The sequence below is a fragment of the Crocuta crocuta genome, unplaced genomic scaffold (genome assembly GCF_008692635.1).
Source record: "Crocuta crocuta isolate KB4526 unplaced genomic scaffold, BGI_CrCroc_1.0 scaffold299, whole genome shotgun sequence".
NCBI classification, from domain to species: Eukaryota; Metazoa; Chordata; class Mammalia; order Carnivora; family Hyaenidae; genus Crocuta; species Crocuta crocuta.
In genome coordinates, this window is record NW_027532747.1 from 3094530 (window position 1) to 3110168 (window position 15639).

The 15639-nt window shown below is 54.1% G+C and overlaps 1 long non-coding RNA gene across 1 annotated transcript in view; it reads right to left on the minus strand.

Moving 5' to 3' along the window:
* Positions 1 to 550: 550 nt before the first annotated feature.
* Positions 551 to 15639, minus strand: part of LOC144245527 (uncharacterized) — a 15219-nt gene continuing 130 nt past the window's right edge. The window contains exons 2-4 of the long non-coding RNA XR_013339279.1: positions 12545 to 12649; positions 11174 to 11321; positions 551 to 899 (exon numbers count right to left, since the gene is read on the minus strand). This is a non-coding gene — a long non-coding RNA (uncharacterized LOC144245527). The remainder of the gene's footprint in view (positions 900 to 11173; positions 11322 to 12544; positions 12650 to 15639) is intronic.

The following is a 15639-nucleotide window of genomic DNA, read 5'->3' on the forward strand; positions in this document are numbered from 1 at the left end:
CCAGAACCCTTAATGTGGTGAGGATCCTCATTTGACAAATGGGGAAACTGAGGCTCACAGAGCTCTCGTCATTTGCCGGAGTCTGGCTGGTCCCAAGCCAGTGCTGTCCTTGAGGGGGCCCTGCCCCCACTGGACTCTGGGGATCCTGGGATCTCAGGGTGTAGGGAGGGGCTGGGCGGGCAGGCGGTCGGGGGCCATGGGAGCCCGACGGAGGCCAGAGGTGCGTGGAGAAGAACTTGACAAACCTTCGTCTTGGTGTGGGAGTCAGCGCGGTGAGGGAGACGGTCGGCATGTCCAGGGCAAAGCGGACAGTGCGGGTGAGCCATGGAGGAGGGATAGGTGGTCGTGTGTCAAACTCTTTGTGCTGTTCTCCTGGCAGAGTGGGAAACGCGGGCAGAGAGCGGGCGTCAGGAGGAACCCACAGCTCCCTGCACGACGCGGCCCAGAGGTGATACCCGTTGTTGTTGGGGTTTTGAAGGATATTCTCTTTTTAATTATTATTGTTTTTTAATGTTTATTTATTTTGGGGAGAGACAGAGAGACTGCCAGCGGGACAGGGGCAGAGAGAGAGAGAGACAGGAGGGGATCTGAAGTGGGTCTGTTGCTGACAGCAGAGAGCCCGAAGCTGGATCTTGAACCATGAGATCGAGACCTGAGCGGAACTCGGATGCTTAACGGACGGTGCCACCCAGGTGCCCCCAGAGACCATACTCTGTACATCAGTGCAGCCGGAAGTACGAGTCTCTAAGGCGGGGCCACGGGTCTGTGCTTCTGGCCCTGCCTGTTTCGACCAAGCCTCTGGATGGGGCCATCGGAGGCTTAGCGGATGTGCCGATGGTGACGCCTCGTGAAAGCATGGCCTTTCCGGGAACGTCAGCAGACGGAACAGGGGACTGAAACTGACAGAATGGAGTTGAGGAGGGTAAACCAGAATATCCTGCCCTTGGGTGCAAAAGGTCAATTGCACACACGGACAAGTTACTGTCAAGGCTTCTCTTTATCCCCAGTTTTCTTTAGAAGGTGCATCTCTGGAGGCTGAGATCTTCCTGGTCCCGAGCACAGAAGATCCTCTATGAACATCCCATGGTCAGTGGCAGTGACGGGGGCGGATACCCTGCACCATTGGGCTCCCAGCCCCGGGAGAGTCCTTCAGAGGAGGGGGCCAGCGCCCACCCCAGCAACGCCCGTGAGGCTCCCCTGCTACTGGAAACAGCTGGCGCGGGCCTCGTGCACATGAAAGCCCCCAGTCCCACCCAGGAAGTCATTCTAGCTGTGTGGACACACCAGACAGGGCCATGGCCAAGTGAACAGAGGCTTTGGGGCGCGGCCGCGGGGATAATTCCCTTCCTGTGGGAAGGAACAGAAGGCAGCCACTTTTGCTTGTAATTAACTATGAACATCGGCTGGGCAGACTGGTCAAGGAGGGACTCGGGAAGCAAGGAGGCCTGGCACACAGCAGGCGCACAATAAATAGTTGATGATTCATGCAGTGTCAGCTGTCTTTAGAGCTCCAGGCCTTTTCAGCTACGGGGGCTCAGTTTGCCCAGCTGTAAAGTGGGCCTAAGTGTCGGCTGGATGGTGGCACAGGGTGCACACTCAGCCCACGGAACCCCCCCCCCGCCGCCCTGCCAGCAAGCACTCCCTCTATTCCTCCGAGACATGTCCATGCTGCCTTAGCTGTTTTGCCTCCAGGGACAGGGAACTCACCACCTCGAGTCTGAAACGCAGCAGACACTGGTCCTGCCTTCAGAGAATTCACAGACTTTTTGGGGAAGTGCCCGGGTCCCAGGCTTGCGGGACCTCTGGACACCGGGAGGCTGACTCCCCTGGTTCTGTTAGGGGGTGCTCCCAGCAGAAGGGCCAGTCTTCCATAGACAGACCCTGGAGGAGCAGACCCACCTCAGGCCCTGCCCCGAGGCCTGGCTCACTGGTCAGCGGGGATGAGCAGGCTTCTGTGTCCAGGCTAGCGCTAGTGCTTGCGAATGCTGGGACCCCCTGGTGGGACGCTCCCAAACCTTGCCCTACCCCTCCTTCGCTTGCTGCTCCCTCAGGAGAGAGGGGACTCTTGGGGCCCCCTCCCTGCAGCAGTGACTCTGTAAGTGTGCGTTTCAAGGGCAGCAGTCAGGGGCTGACTCCTGCCATCCCTGGACCTGGGGGGCAGAGCCCAAGGGGGGCAGAGCCCCAAAGAGAGGCTGTGCTCACCCCACAGGGGAGGTGGTAGAGGGTAGGTGGTCAGTGCAGGGGCCTCCTTAACCCTCAGCCCGGGCAGGGGGGCTTCCTCCTCAGGGAACAGCTAGCCCTTCCTGTAAGACAGGTCGGAGGGGCAGGGACCAGAAGCCCTTTGTTGTCTGCAAAGACCAAAAATGATCTGCCTACTGGGTTTCCAGGCCCCCTTTCTGGCCTTTCCCAAAGCTGCTGATAGATTTGTTTCCCCGTGCGGGGGGCGGGGACCCCCGAGAAATCCTTTCCTCACTCCCTGTGACCGATACAGGGAAAGTCCGTCGCCGGCTGGCCAAGCAGCCTGGGTGGACCCCAGAAAGATGGCCTGGAGTCACCTGGGCCCTCGTCGCTCCGACAGCCGTGAGTGCGTGGAGCGGTAATCAGCTCTTACAGGAAAGGGTCAGATCTGTCATTTTTCTCTGGAATCTCTAAGTGGAACTCTGGCTGGCTGACCCTCCCCCAAGCCAGAGAAAGTCCGGATCCTCATCCCGGGGCCGGACTAGGATAGGTTTGGTGATCAGGAGCGGGAAAACGGCCATGCTTCCACTCACGAATCCCACTTCTGGGAACTTATCCCAGGGAAACAATCAAACAGGAAAGCGACGCTGTGCGGGAACATGGCCCACACGGGGTTATTTGTAATGGCACAGCCCCGGAAATAACCCTCATGTCCAGCAGCCGGGGAGCGGCCAAGCGCCTCAGCTGGTTAAATATCACGCGGTTATGAAATAGGGCGAACAGGGCTGGGGGAGGGGGTCTTGGACACCCTGGATTCCTGAAGCCCCCTCCCCCACCCCGCACTCCTTAAACAGACCTATGCCGATGCTGGGATTCACCCAGAGGCAGTGGATCAGAATCTCCAGGAAAAGGAATCTAGCTGACAAACGTCCCATAAGATTCTTATCGCCAGGCAGGTGTGAGAACCCCTGCTCGTGGCTAAAGTTGCTGCTGCGAAGTATTTGTTTAGACCTTGTTAACTCCTCCTTGTTGTTGCATGTGTGAAGTGGGCTTAGCTCCGGGGCCGAAGCCCTGGCCCTGAGTGGGGTCGGGATCCCCCACAGCTGTCACCACTTACACAGCCTGTGTCCCCTCTCCCCCCTCCCTCCTCCATGCCTCTCCTGGCGCCCAGTCTCCCTTTCTCCCAGTCCCGTGACTGTCAAGGAATTTAAATCTGAGCCCTCCCCCGGAGCCACGGGCTTGTTTGAGGACATCGAATGCCCCAGAGCTGTGGCGATGTTTCTGCGGATGTCTCCACCGCCCTCCCCCTGCACCAGGAGGGGCGGGGCTCTGAAATTCCCATGTGCCGCCCCTCCCTGGCTCCCTACATGCCTTCCTCGGAGGGTGCACCTGCCATGTGAGGGACCCACTAAAGACCCCCCGAAATCCATACTTGAACCTCAGCTTCTGTTGGTTGAAGGGGCGTGAGGGTTCCTGGGAGGGCAGGAGGAGAAAGCTGCCCGGACAGTGCTTTGTGAACTGGACAGTCTGGGCATGTGGGGGCAGGGCAGGGGCCTCGAGCAGGAGAGGTGGGTGAGGCCAGGAGGAGAGTGAGGTCTGGGGGCTTCCATTCGGGAGCACTCCAGCTGCTCCCCACCTCCTGGCGTGTTTCATGCGCCACTGCCCAGAGGTAGGTTTTTATGATCATTTCGATAAATTATATGTATATTGTACACAAAACAATGCATGCACTTAGGAAAAAAATAAATCAAATATCATTAAAACGTTCAGGAGGGACACCAGGGTGGCTCAGTCAGTTGAGCATCCTACTCTTCATTTTGACTCAGATGGTGATCTCATGGTTCGTGAGTTCAAGCCCGGGCTCGGGCTCTGCGCTGACAGCTGGGAGCCTGCCTGGGATTCTGTCTCTCTCTCTGCCCCTCCCCCACTCACTCTGTTTCTCTCTCAAAAGTAAATAAATAGACTTAAAAAGAAGGCGAATAGACCATCTCAGAAGGAGACTAATGGCTCCCAGCCCTCCCTCTCTTTCCTTTCTCCCAGGAACAACCAGTTTCCACATGTACTTGTTCCTTCTGGGTTTGGCCTCCACCTTTCTCAGCAAGATGTTTCCGTTGCTGCCTCTTGATTTTTTTCAATTCGAAACATTTCTGTTGCCTTCCGGTCAGGACAAATGAGGCTTAGCTCTCTGCAGCCAGCCCCTCCCCCTCCCCTCCCTTGCATCCCTCGAGGGCTCTATCCGCTTCTTTCTTAACCGCTTGTCAAGGGTTTTATTGGGATTATGTAAATGTTAGTCTCTGAAAGTCACCGTGTGGTCAGTGACAGCCCCTTTTCTTAGAGTTTTGTTTGCTGGTGCCCTGGAGTTAGAGCATTAGGAAAACAAAAAAACAAACCAAAAAACAAATAAAACCCCCCAAAACCAAAACCAAAAAAAACCCCACAAAACTTGCAAGGTATTTAAATATGTCTTCTTAACTTTTCCAGCTCCTTCATCCTGTTCTTAAAGACACTGGTGGCAAATATGCTCAGGCATTTGGATGTCTTAAATAGCCTTTGCCCTGGACCCTTCCAGGCTGAGTCCTCCTTTCTTAGCTCCAGGGCCTCTGGTAACTCGGGCCTGAACCCAGCCAGCCTTGGGAAGGACCCTCCCTCCTGGGGAAGCCTTCCTGTCCCAGCGTCTGTTCTCAGGGCCTAGGAAAGCATGTGCTGCAAAAACTTCGGAAGGTGCACACCAATTACTCTTTTTTTTTTTTTTTTTTTGCAACCTTGCATTTCTGAAAAAGTTTATATTCCAGTCTCATACTTGGCTGATTTCTCTCTGTAGGCATTGAATCCAGGCAGGAAATCCTTTTCCCGTGGAGTTTTAAGGTGACTGATTACTCCGTGACCTTCTAGCTTTCAGCATTACTGATGAGAAGTCCAATGCCAGGCTTATAAAATATTTCATTAGTTTAAAAACACATGCCCAGAGTTTCAAAAATCAAGTAAAATGATAAGGTTTGAAAGAAGAAAAACAACAAAATAGCCTAGTCTCCTGCCTCATATCTCCACCCCTGATTTGTGCTTTCCAGATGCAACTAGATTCTTCTGTGACTCATCACTAACTTTGCAAATGCCACACACTGCTCTTCAATGGCTCTCCGGTGTCCCTGTTATTGCTGCCTTTCTCTTAGGGACCAGGAAGGTTGAGTCCACGTATGCACTTGACATCCCCTTCTCTGTCCTTCTAGTTTGGTTATATCAAAGGTTTTGGTTAATCTATATTGCTCATGTAATATACTATGTATATAAACATTACAGCCAATGGAGTTACCGTACATCCTATGACTGTGTTTCCTTCCTTGTAGGACTTCTGGGTTTCCCTGGGGATTAATGATTGCCTCCTTGTTCGACTTGCTTGGTTTTCTTTGTGCTTATCACAGAGAGTACACCACCACACTCTGACAGAGCTCTAATGTTCCTTGTAAGACAGCGAAGCCCTTGGGGCATCCATGAGCTGAGTCCACTTGCTTGGCCAGCTCTTCCTGGGGTTCCCGCTCTCTGTTCCAATCTGCATTGATTGCTCCTGGCTCCCAAGCCCCCACCTCTTCCCCTGCACCATCACTTTGGGATTCCCTGTTTCCTAACTTCATGTCAATGTGTCTTCTGATTTCTTGGTTTCATCCCTAATTTTAAAGAAAGGTTGTCTGGGAAGCTCTTTCTTTCTTTTTCTTCCTTTCTTTCTTTCTTTCTTTCTTTCTTTCTTTCTTTCTTTCTTCTTCTTCTTCTTCTTCTTCTTCTTCTTCTTCTTCTTCTTCTTCTTCTTCTTCTTCTTCTTCCTCTTCTTCTTCTCCTTCCCCTCCTCCTCCTCCTCCTCCTCCTCCTCCTTCTCCTTTCTTCTTCATCTGAAAATGTCATACCCTAACCCTCACACTTTATGGTTTCAGTATTGAAGTATTTTCCTTCGGAACATTGAGACTTTGCTCTGTGGTCTTCTAGCTTCTGGAGTTGCCTTGAGAATGTCAATGTTATTATGATTCCTGATCTTTTGTATGTGGCCTCCTCTCTCTGTCTCTTTCTGGATGCTTTTAGGATCTCCTCAATCTTGGTGTCCTGAAACTTTACAATCATGTGCCCAGTACTGTCTTTTTTTAAAATTCTGTTCTGGTCTTTGTGTCCAGCAGTCCCACATCATTGTTTGGTATTATGTCTTCAATGCTTTCCTTCCCTCCATTCTATCCCATTACATAGAGGGCAAAAAGTATGGATTGTTAAGTGAACACGACAAAGATTGCAGAATCCCTAGCCCCCTTCTCTACTGGAGGTGGAGGCAGCACATTTGAGGGTTATGTGGGGCAATTTGGATAATCTCAGAGAAATATCTCTAGATTCAGACACCTGGGGAGGGCTATGCCCCCAAGAAATGGGGGCTCTCTCCTTCTGGTGCAGCCTGACGCCAATGAGCAAGACCTTGATCCAACCCAGTTCTCCACAGCCCTGCCCTCTAGGCTCGCCTCCCCAGGTATTCTGACTGGATTGGTGTGAGCTGGGGTCTGAGCACCTGCGGTTTGCCAGCTTCTAAGTAACTTAACAAGTGTCCAGGACTGAAAACCACTGGGCTACCCACTGGCCTTGTTTATAGAGTCTGACCAGCTGCTTCATTATGGCCCTGACTTCTTGCAGGAGCTCTGAAGGCTCAGGATGCAGAGGTGATGATTCCTCGTTGTAGGGACATGTCATGGGGTTGGGTCTTAGCCAGGCAGAGTCCCTTCTTTTTTCATTTTATTTATTTTATTTTTTTACTGTTTATTTAGTTTTGAGAGACAGATGGACAGACAGACAGAGCACCAGCGGGGAAAAGGCAGAGAGAGAGGGAGACACAGAATCCGAAACAGGCTCCAGGCTCTGAGCTGTCAGCAGAGTCCGATGCAGGCCTTGAACCCATGAGCTGTGAGATCATGATCTGAGCTGAAGTTGGACGCTTAACCGACTGAGCCCCCCAGGCACCCCTGAGCTGAGCCTCTTCTGGAGAGAGGGGGCNGGAGGGGGCTGGGAGGTCCAGCCTGCAGAGGCAGAAGCCACATTAACAATTAAGGTCCTGACTTTCATTCCACATGCGGCACATGAAATATTCAGGCACCAGAGGACATTGGTCCCTGATCTCTATAAGTGAGGACCATTGTTGTTTGTAGGCCCCGGGCAAAGGCAGCACCCAAGGCCTGGCCTGCAGGGCAGTAGGGGGGTGCGGGGGCTGGGCAGATGGGGCAGCTGCAGACACCCAGAGAACATCGCTGGGGCCCTGCCCTGAGGGTCCCAGAGAAGAGAGCGGTTTGCTCACAATTAATGTCCACTTGGGGGAGGCAGACAGAAACCTTCCGTTACAGGTGGGGCCTCCAGCCTTCCCAGAACAGGGGTGACGGTCACAGGGATAGGCAGCCGGGCTCAAAGACCAAGCGAGTGTCTGGGGCCTGAAACTTATCACCTGCAGTAAACCCTGTAATTATCCTACAATGTTGCATTGTACCTGTGCACGTGTGTGAAAGCATCAGTTTGATACATATAAACATTTCAAAGGAGTCACAAGTGTGTCAACCTGCTACACTGTTTCCTCTTCTATTTTTTTCTCCTAATATATGGGGCACCCAGAGTATGAAATTTGGCCTGGGTTTCTCTTGTGCTCTGAGAGCTGGAGGGAGACCAAGAAAGGAGGTATGGAAAGTGCACGAAGCTTCACCCACTGGAGTGACAACATTCTATACCCCGCTGGCTGGATTGTGAGTTAGCTCCACTTCTTTGAACTTTGAACTTTTTTTTTTTTTTTTTTTGTGACAGAGACAGAGTGCAAGCAGGGGAAGGACAGACAGAGAGGGAGACACAAAATGTGAAGCAGGCTCCAGGCTCTGAGCTGTCAGCACAGAGCCCACCGCGGAGCTCGAACCTACAAACCGTGAGATCATGACCTGAGCCGAAGTCGGACGCTCCACTGACTGAGCCCCCCAGGTGCCCCCAGCACCACTTCTTTGGAAAGCAGGGCAGCATCACCTAGCCAAGCTGAAGCTGGGTATGCCGTATGACCCAGCCATGCGGGGTCTCGGTGTAGACCCTAACAGAGTTCATGCTCACATGCATCAGGACACATGTGCAAGAATGTCTATGGAAGCATTGCGGGTTCTAGCAAACAACGAGAAACCAATGTCCTTCAAAGGAAGAGTAAAAGTGATAGTATATTCATGCACTGAATATTGGACGGAAGAGATTCTGAGCACGGGGTGATTTTGCCCCCAGGAGCCGTTTGGCAAGGTCTGGGGGTACTCTGGGCTTTCACAACTAGCGGTGGGGGTGCTACTTTCACACAAGGGTANGTTCTAGCAAACAACGAGAAACCAATGTCCTTCGAAGGAAGAGTAAAAGTGATAGTATATTCATGCACTGAATATTGGACGGAAGAGATTCTGAGCACGGGGTGATTTTGCCCCCAGGAGCCGTTTGGCAAGGTCTGGGGGGTACTCTGGGCTTTCACAACTAGCGGTGGGGGTGCTACTTTCACACAAGGGTAGAAGCCAGGGAAGCTGGTAACCGTCCTGTGATGTACACCACAGGCCTTCTCTGCCACCACAACAAAGACATCCAGTCCAAGGAGCCAACTTTGCCGCGGTTGAGAAAGCCTACTACACAGCCATGCGAGTGTGCGATGGCTGCTTGGGTCAAGGAAATAATGAGGGAGGATCATATGCAGCCGGTTAACCTGTGAAGCGCGACATGGTTTTGAGAAGGTCCAAGCGTGAGAAAATTTGGCAGTGTGTTGTAAGGGGAGGCATGGTATACTGAAGGCACAGGAACAATGGATACGACATCCAGAATCGTGGGCTCTGGCAGGCAGCAGCTTGTGACCAAGAGGGGCCCCAGGGGTCTTCACAAGTGGCCGGGGGTGAGGGGCGCCCGGGGTGGCTCTGTCGGTGAAGCGTCTGACTCTTGGTTTGGGCTCAGGTCATGATCTCACAGTTAGAGTGTTCGAGCCCCATGTAGGGTTCTGCGCTGACAGGAAGGAGCCTACTTGGGACTCTCTCTCTCTCTTTCTCTTTGCCCTGCTCCACCCCCCCAAAATAGATAAATAAATATTTAAAAAGTGGCAGTAACTTTCCAAGCGGGGCAGTGGGCTGCTAGGTGCCTGCTCTGTGCCTNTTGTATATAATATATAATATAATATAGTTGTAATAACTATAATATCATTTCTAAAATCTTTTAAAAAAGATTTTACTAAATTTTTAAAATGTTTATTTATTTTTGAGAGAGAGGGAGAGACACAGCATGAGTGGGGAAGGGGTTGAGAGACAGAGAGGGAACATAGAATCTGAAACAGGCTCCAGGCTCTGAGCTGTCAGCACAGAGCCCGATGTGGGGCTCAAACCCATGAACTGTGAGATCATGACCCGAGCTCAAGTTGGACGCTTAACTGACTGAGCCACCTAGACACCCCTTAAGATTTTATTTTTAAGTAATCTCTATACCCAACATGGAACTTGAACTCACAACCCTGAGATCAAGAGTCGCACCAAGCTGAACCAATGAGGTTGAGCCTAAAATACTTTTCAATAAGAATAATTTTTTAAAATGTTTGTTTATTTTTGAGATAGAGAGAAAGAGAGAGAGGGAGACAGAGGATCCAGAACAAGGTCTGCACTGTCAGCACAGAGCCCGATGCGGGGCTCAAACTCACCAACCGTGAGATCATGACCTGGGCTGAAGTCAGACACTTAAGCGACTGAGCCACCCAAGTGCCCCAAGAATATTGTGTTTTTAACTTTTTTTTTTCTAGACGTTTGTCTATTTTTGAGAGAGAGAGAGAGAGCGAGCACAAGCCAGGAGGGGTCAGAGAGAGAGGGAGACATGGAATCCAAAGCAGGCTCCAGGCTCTGAGCTGTCAGCACAGAGCCCGTCGAGGGGCTCGAACTCACCAGCTGTGAGATAACGACCTGAGTCGAAGTCAGATGCTTAACCAACTGAGCCCCCCAGGAGCCCCAAGAATAATGTTTTTAAGTGTGTTGAAGTCAGAGGTAGTTCTGTAAAGAGGTCCCTTGACTCAGTTTCCCTTCTGACTGAGCCCCCCTTCCTGCTTCACTCCTCAGGCCAGTGGTGTGAGGGGATGTCAGCTGCTGAAGGGGGAGAGGGAATTTCAGTGGCTCTAGCCGGGAAGGGAGGGGTGCGGATGCAGACACCTCCAATTGGTCTCTAAAGGGACCTTCCACCCTGGGGACCAATGAGGATTAATCTCCTCTGGTTTTGCAGCTTCCCAGACTCCGCCGACCCTCTCTGATCCCTGCTTCCCTAAATACACCTTCTGTCATGTGCTCTCTATCAAACCAAGTCTGGCCAGGTCTCTCCTCCGCTCCACATCTTCTGTGCCCCCCGTGGCCCTCAGGTTAACCTTGAGCCCTCAGCTCCTCCCATCCCCCCCAGACATCAACGGTTCAAGGCAGCTGTCCCCTGCACCGCTGGCTTCCTGCTCCCCGTTGGAACACCGGTCAGCAGGCAGCGGTGTGAGCAAACNCGCCCCCCGTGGCCCTCAGGTTAACCTTGAGCCCTTTGCCTGGACACCAGGCCCCCTGGGCTTCAGCTCCTCCCATCCCCCCCAGACATCAACGGTTCAAGGCAGCTGTCCCCTGCACCGCTGGCTTCCTGCTCCCCGTTGGAACACCGGTCAGCAGGCAGCGGTGTGAGCAAACGATGCCACATTCCCCTCCCCCAGCCCTCCCCCAGCGCTCTCCAGAGGCTACCATCCAAGCACTCTGCCCGGTGGGCCCGGCTTCCATGCAGTTTCCTCACCTAGAAAGGTGGGAGTTGAGACACTTGATCACTAAACTCTTGATCACTAAATGGGGTCCTGAGGTTCCCCATTTTCTGTGTGGCTCCCGTCCTCAAAGGAAGCTGGTGGCAGCAAAGGGCCACCCCCCGCATCCTTTGTAGCCCGGTTTGCCAGGGGCAAGCACTGGGTTCCTGGACAGCCCTTGCTTTACTGTACCTCAGTGTTGGGCTCTGAAAAATGGGTGCAAATGTGCTCATCGGAAGGCTGTGCTGGTCCAGGCGATGGGAAGAACGTGCAGGGCGAGGAGGCGAAGCTCACATTTCCAGAGCTTTGCAAGAGTTGTGCTCAGTGCCTGACACTGGTCCTGTGGGGAAGGGCTTGGGTGAGAAAACCGTGGCTCAAAGAAGGGAAAAGAGCGGCCTGGGGTCACCCAGCAGGTCAGCAAGGTAGGCACTGGGACACGGAGCTGGCAGCCTGCAGTGGTCTGTCCACAGGGCAGCTCTGCCCCTGGCTGCCATCGGAGGCCTGGGGAGTCTCTGTGACTTGTGGACGGCCTGCTGCATGGGGACGTGCCCTGGTGGACGTCACCCTGGCACAGGGCGGGCCCCCGCATGTTAGGACCAGAGCCACGGTGCAAGGGATGTCCAGAGCATCAGGTGCACTCTCCTCTCCGAGAAGGGGCGACTGAGGGGCAGGACGGCAGCAGCCTGCCGGGTCAGGGACCCTCTTGGACTCAGACGATCTTGGGTTTAAATCCCGGCTCATTTGCTTGCTAGCTGTGTGACCTTGGACAAGTGACTTCACCAATGCGAGCCTCAGTTTCCCCTTTTGTAAAATGGGGATGAGGGCTCCCACATAACAGGGCTGCCATTAGGACTCAATCAGACAATCCCTGTAAAGCCCTAGAAGGGCTGGGACGTGGAAAGTGGTCACTTTATTAATCATAATTGTGGTCGTTTTTCCATGGGCCCTGATTTCTTAGGCATGGTGGGCTTTCAGCTCTGTGTGGTGATTTCTCTTGTTTCAGGGTCCCCCGGGATGGGCAGAGAAGAAACCCCGGCCCCGGCCCTGGTCAGCCGCCATCACCACGCTGGCCTGCAGAGGCATTCAGCCACCACACAACCTTGCCCTGGCTGTACTGGAGTCCTGGGGGGTCCACACGCCTCTATACACTGGCCGCGAATTCACGTGGTGATCCGAGCTTCGTGGAGACAAGCAAGCCCACAGGCATCGGCATTAAATCCTTGAAGAGCTAATGACACCCCCTATAGAGTGGTAGTGATCTTCCCAGGAAGGCTGGCCGAGAGCCCCGGCTCATCGCGGGGACAGGGCAAGTGGTAGGCGATGGTGAGTATTATTACTGTTGCCTCTGTTGTTAACTATTGGCCCTGGGGAGGGGCCACACATGCCTCTCCCTGCAGCTCACAGAGCCATCCGCACCCCGGTGCCTAGCCTCACCTCCCTCTGACACCCCCCTCTCCCCCTGCTCACCGTCACCTACCTCTGGGGTCCTGGTGTTTGTTCCCTCCACTGGGACTGTCCCAATCCTCCCCTCCCCCCTCCAAAATCTGGCAAACTCCTACTCACTCTTCAAGATTCAACTCAGGGGGCCTGGCTGGCTTATTTCTGTAGAGCACACGACCCTTGATCTCGGGGTCATGAGTTGAAGCCCCACATTGGGAGTAGAGATCACTTAAAAACAAAACAAAAAAGATTCAGCTCAGATGCCACCTCCTCCAGGAAGCCCAGTGCCTCAGGATGCTCCCTTGATGGTGTGTCCTGTTCACCTGACCTGTGGTACTTACCAGTGTGCATTTCCACGCATTTTGTGCATATATGCGCCTTTGTGTATAAATTCTTACCTAATTATATGTTTGTGTGTTCAGTGAGTCAAGGTATGAAAGTGGCCTTGGGGAAGTCATTTCCCTTCTGGGGCTTCAAAATGAGGGGCTCCGATTCAATTGGTCATTTGCTGCCGGGTCATGCATTCACTCAACAAACACCACATGGTGTCTGCTCTGGACTCTGTGCTCCCTTCTAATGGGGAGAAAACCTGCTTACCACCAGCCTGCTCTTATGATCATTTCCCGGGTTCACACACCTTGCGTTTTGAACCGGGGAAATGATACGCATTCTGTTACGAGTACTGGTTCTCACCCCATCTGGCTCTCAAAAACATTTGTGCGTGGGGCGCCCAGGAGGCTGGTCGGTTGAGCGTCCAACTCTTGATTTGGGCTCAGTTTACTATTTCACAGGTCTGTGGGCTCGAGGCCCGCGTCCCTGCTCTGTGCTGACAGTGCAGAGCCTGCTTGGGATTTCTCTCTCTCCCTTTCTCTCTGCCCCTCCCCCTGCTCACTGGAGCTCTCATTTTCAAAATAGATAAACAAACATTTATAAACAAAACATTTGTGTGGCTTTAGGTAGATGCATGCTGGGAGAGTCCGAAGAAAAAAATTGGCAGGTGAGGGCGCATCTTTATTATTTAAAAGACCCACAACTACTTTAACTGGATATTTAGAGAATTGCTGTGCCAGAGAGCCATTATTTGGTTTTACTGTTTTCATGAGAAAGCTGAGTTTGTTATGACCATGAAGCTAGACAGCAAGGCACATGACATTTCTGAGACCATGGCTTGGGGTGCAAGGTCTGTTGGACTGTGTTCTAGGGGGCTTGGCACCCCTTGCTGGACCCCGGGGGACACAGGCCCTTAGGGAGGGGGTTCTGGCTTGGCCGATCCCTCTTGCTTCAGGACCCCGTCTGAGCTCAGCCCCCTCAACCTCCAGCCATCCTATTTGGTCGTGCCCAAGCCTGTTCAGCCATGGTGCAGGGAGCAGAGTCTCCCTCGGGCCACCCGGTAGCCTCATCTTTAGCACTTTGTCTTTGCTGTGTTGGGGGGTGTTAGGGATGTCTTCCTGGGTCTTGGCTGGTGGGGACTCTTGGTCCTAGAGTCTGTAGCTGATGCATGCAAACCCCAGCTAGCTGGGGGCTTCCTTTTTCTCTTGGAAAGCTCTGGAGCTTCCTTTTTGTCTTGGAAAAGTTCAGCTGAAGCTGCCAGTCCTGGAGGAGCAGGGGACTGAGATGCAGGCTGCAAGAACTACCTTGGGCCACGCACGAATGGGAAGGGGGTTCATCTCAGTGACTTCCCCACTGAGTCCATGTGTCCTGAGCCCCTCCCCCCCCCCCCNCGTCTCCAAACTCAGCTGTGCTGCGTTGGGCCCTTGGCGAACAGCGTGGCTCACCAGGCCGGAGTTCTGGGAACCCTGAGCTCCTCTAGGGCTTAACCCGCAAATTTATTCCTCACCGCCCCATCCTGAATATCTACCTGGGGAGAGGGGCGGCTGGGTGGGGAATAAGGTACTGAATCTGGACCTCTCTAAGCACCTCCCCCATCCCTTCTCCACATATGGGTTAGAGTGAGCCTCTTAAAAGGCAAATCAGGTCATGTTGCTAGGTGATGACCNNNNCACAACTGCCTTAGAATCATGTGTGATCTGGCCCCTCTGACCTCATCCCTCACCCCTTCCTCGGCCCATTCCCGTGCCCACTGGCCTTGCTTGAACAGGCCAGTAACAGGCCAACCCTAGGGCTCTCCTCCTTTCCGCTCAGGTCTCAGCTTAGATGCACCTCCTGAGAGATCCTCCTTGACCACGGCATCTAAAGTAACTGATTACCGCGTTCTGTGACAGCAGCCGGTCTTAATCCCCTGCACAGTGCTTATTACAATCTCATGGTTATCTCGTGTTTATTATCTTCTCTCTCCTCCTCCCCAGAGTGCAACCTCCCCACGGAGGGCAGTGACCTCTGCTGTCGTGCCCCGCAGAGGCCCCCCGCCCTGCCCCCCAACCACGCCGGTGTGTGTGTGTGTGTGTGTGTGTGTGTGTGTGAGTGAGTGAAACGGGACCGGTGTAGAGAAGGTGCTGGGATACGCAGTCGTCCAACGAATGGTTGAGCAACTGGAAATGGGGACATCAGCCCCCGCGCGGGCGCGCGCCGCAGGCCTTGGAGGCTCACGGTCGAGTGCGCGGGTTTTATCCGGTCGCGGGTCCTGGGGGAGGGACGCCCCCCTCCGACCGGCTGGCCGCAGGCGCGCCGTAAACACGCTCCGGGGACGCGGGGATAGAGACAGACTCCTGGGCTGGGGGAACAGCGGGGTGCGGAGCGAGGCTGCCGGTGGGGGGCAGGTTCTGTGGCAGGCCCGGCGACCCCCGACCCCGGTGTTTAGGCCCCACTGGGAGATCTTCCTCGGTCCTCTCCACTGGTCTCCACCTCAGGAATCACCGACTCTGCCCAGCAGCTCAGGGACTAGCGGTCGGGTGGGCGGGGGAGCGGTACTCTGAGCCCGGCTCCCGGCGGGGTGGGGGGCTGGGGGGCAGGTTCCCGGTGCCCTCGCCCCCTCAGGGCAGGGAAGAGGGTCCAGGGCGAGGCGCCGGCCCCGTTGGGGCGCAGACGCAGGAGTCACAGCCCCGGGCTGGAGTGGAGACGCAGCCTCTGCAGGCTCCGGCCAGGGGTGGGGACGGGGGCGGAGGAGTCGGGGGCTCGGAAGGGGACAAAGAGCCGCCCTGCCTCAGGGGAGAGCGACCTCCGAGTCACAGTCCCATTGTTCGTTGTGTCTCCGACTACGCTGGACTCTGGTGCCCCCGGGAGGGAGAAGCGGGGCTGTCCTCCGCCTCACGGGTGTCGCT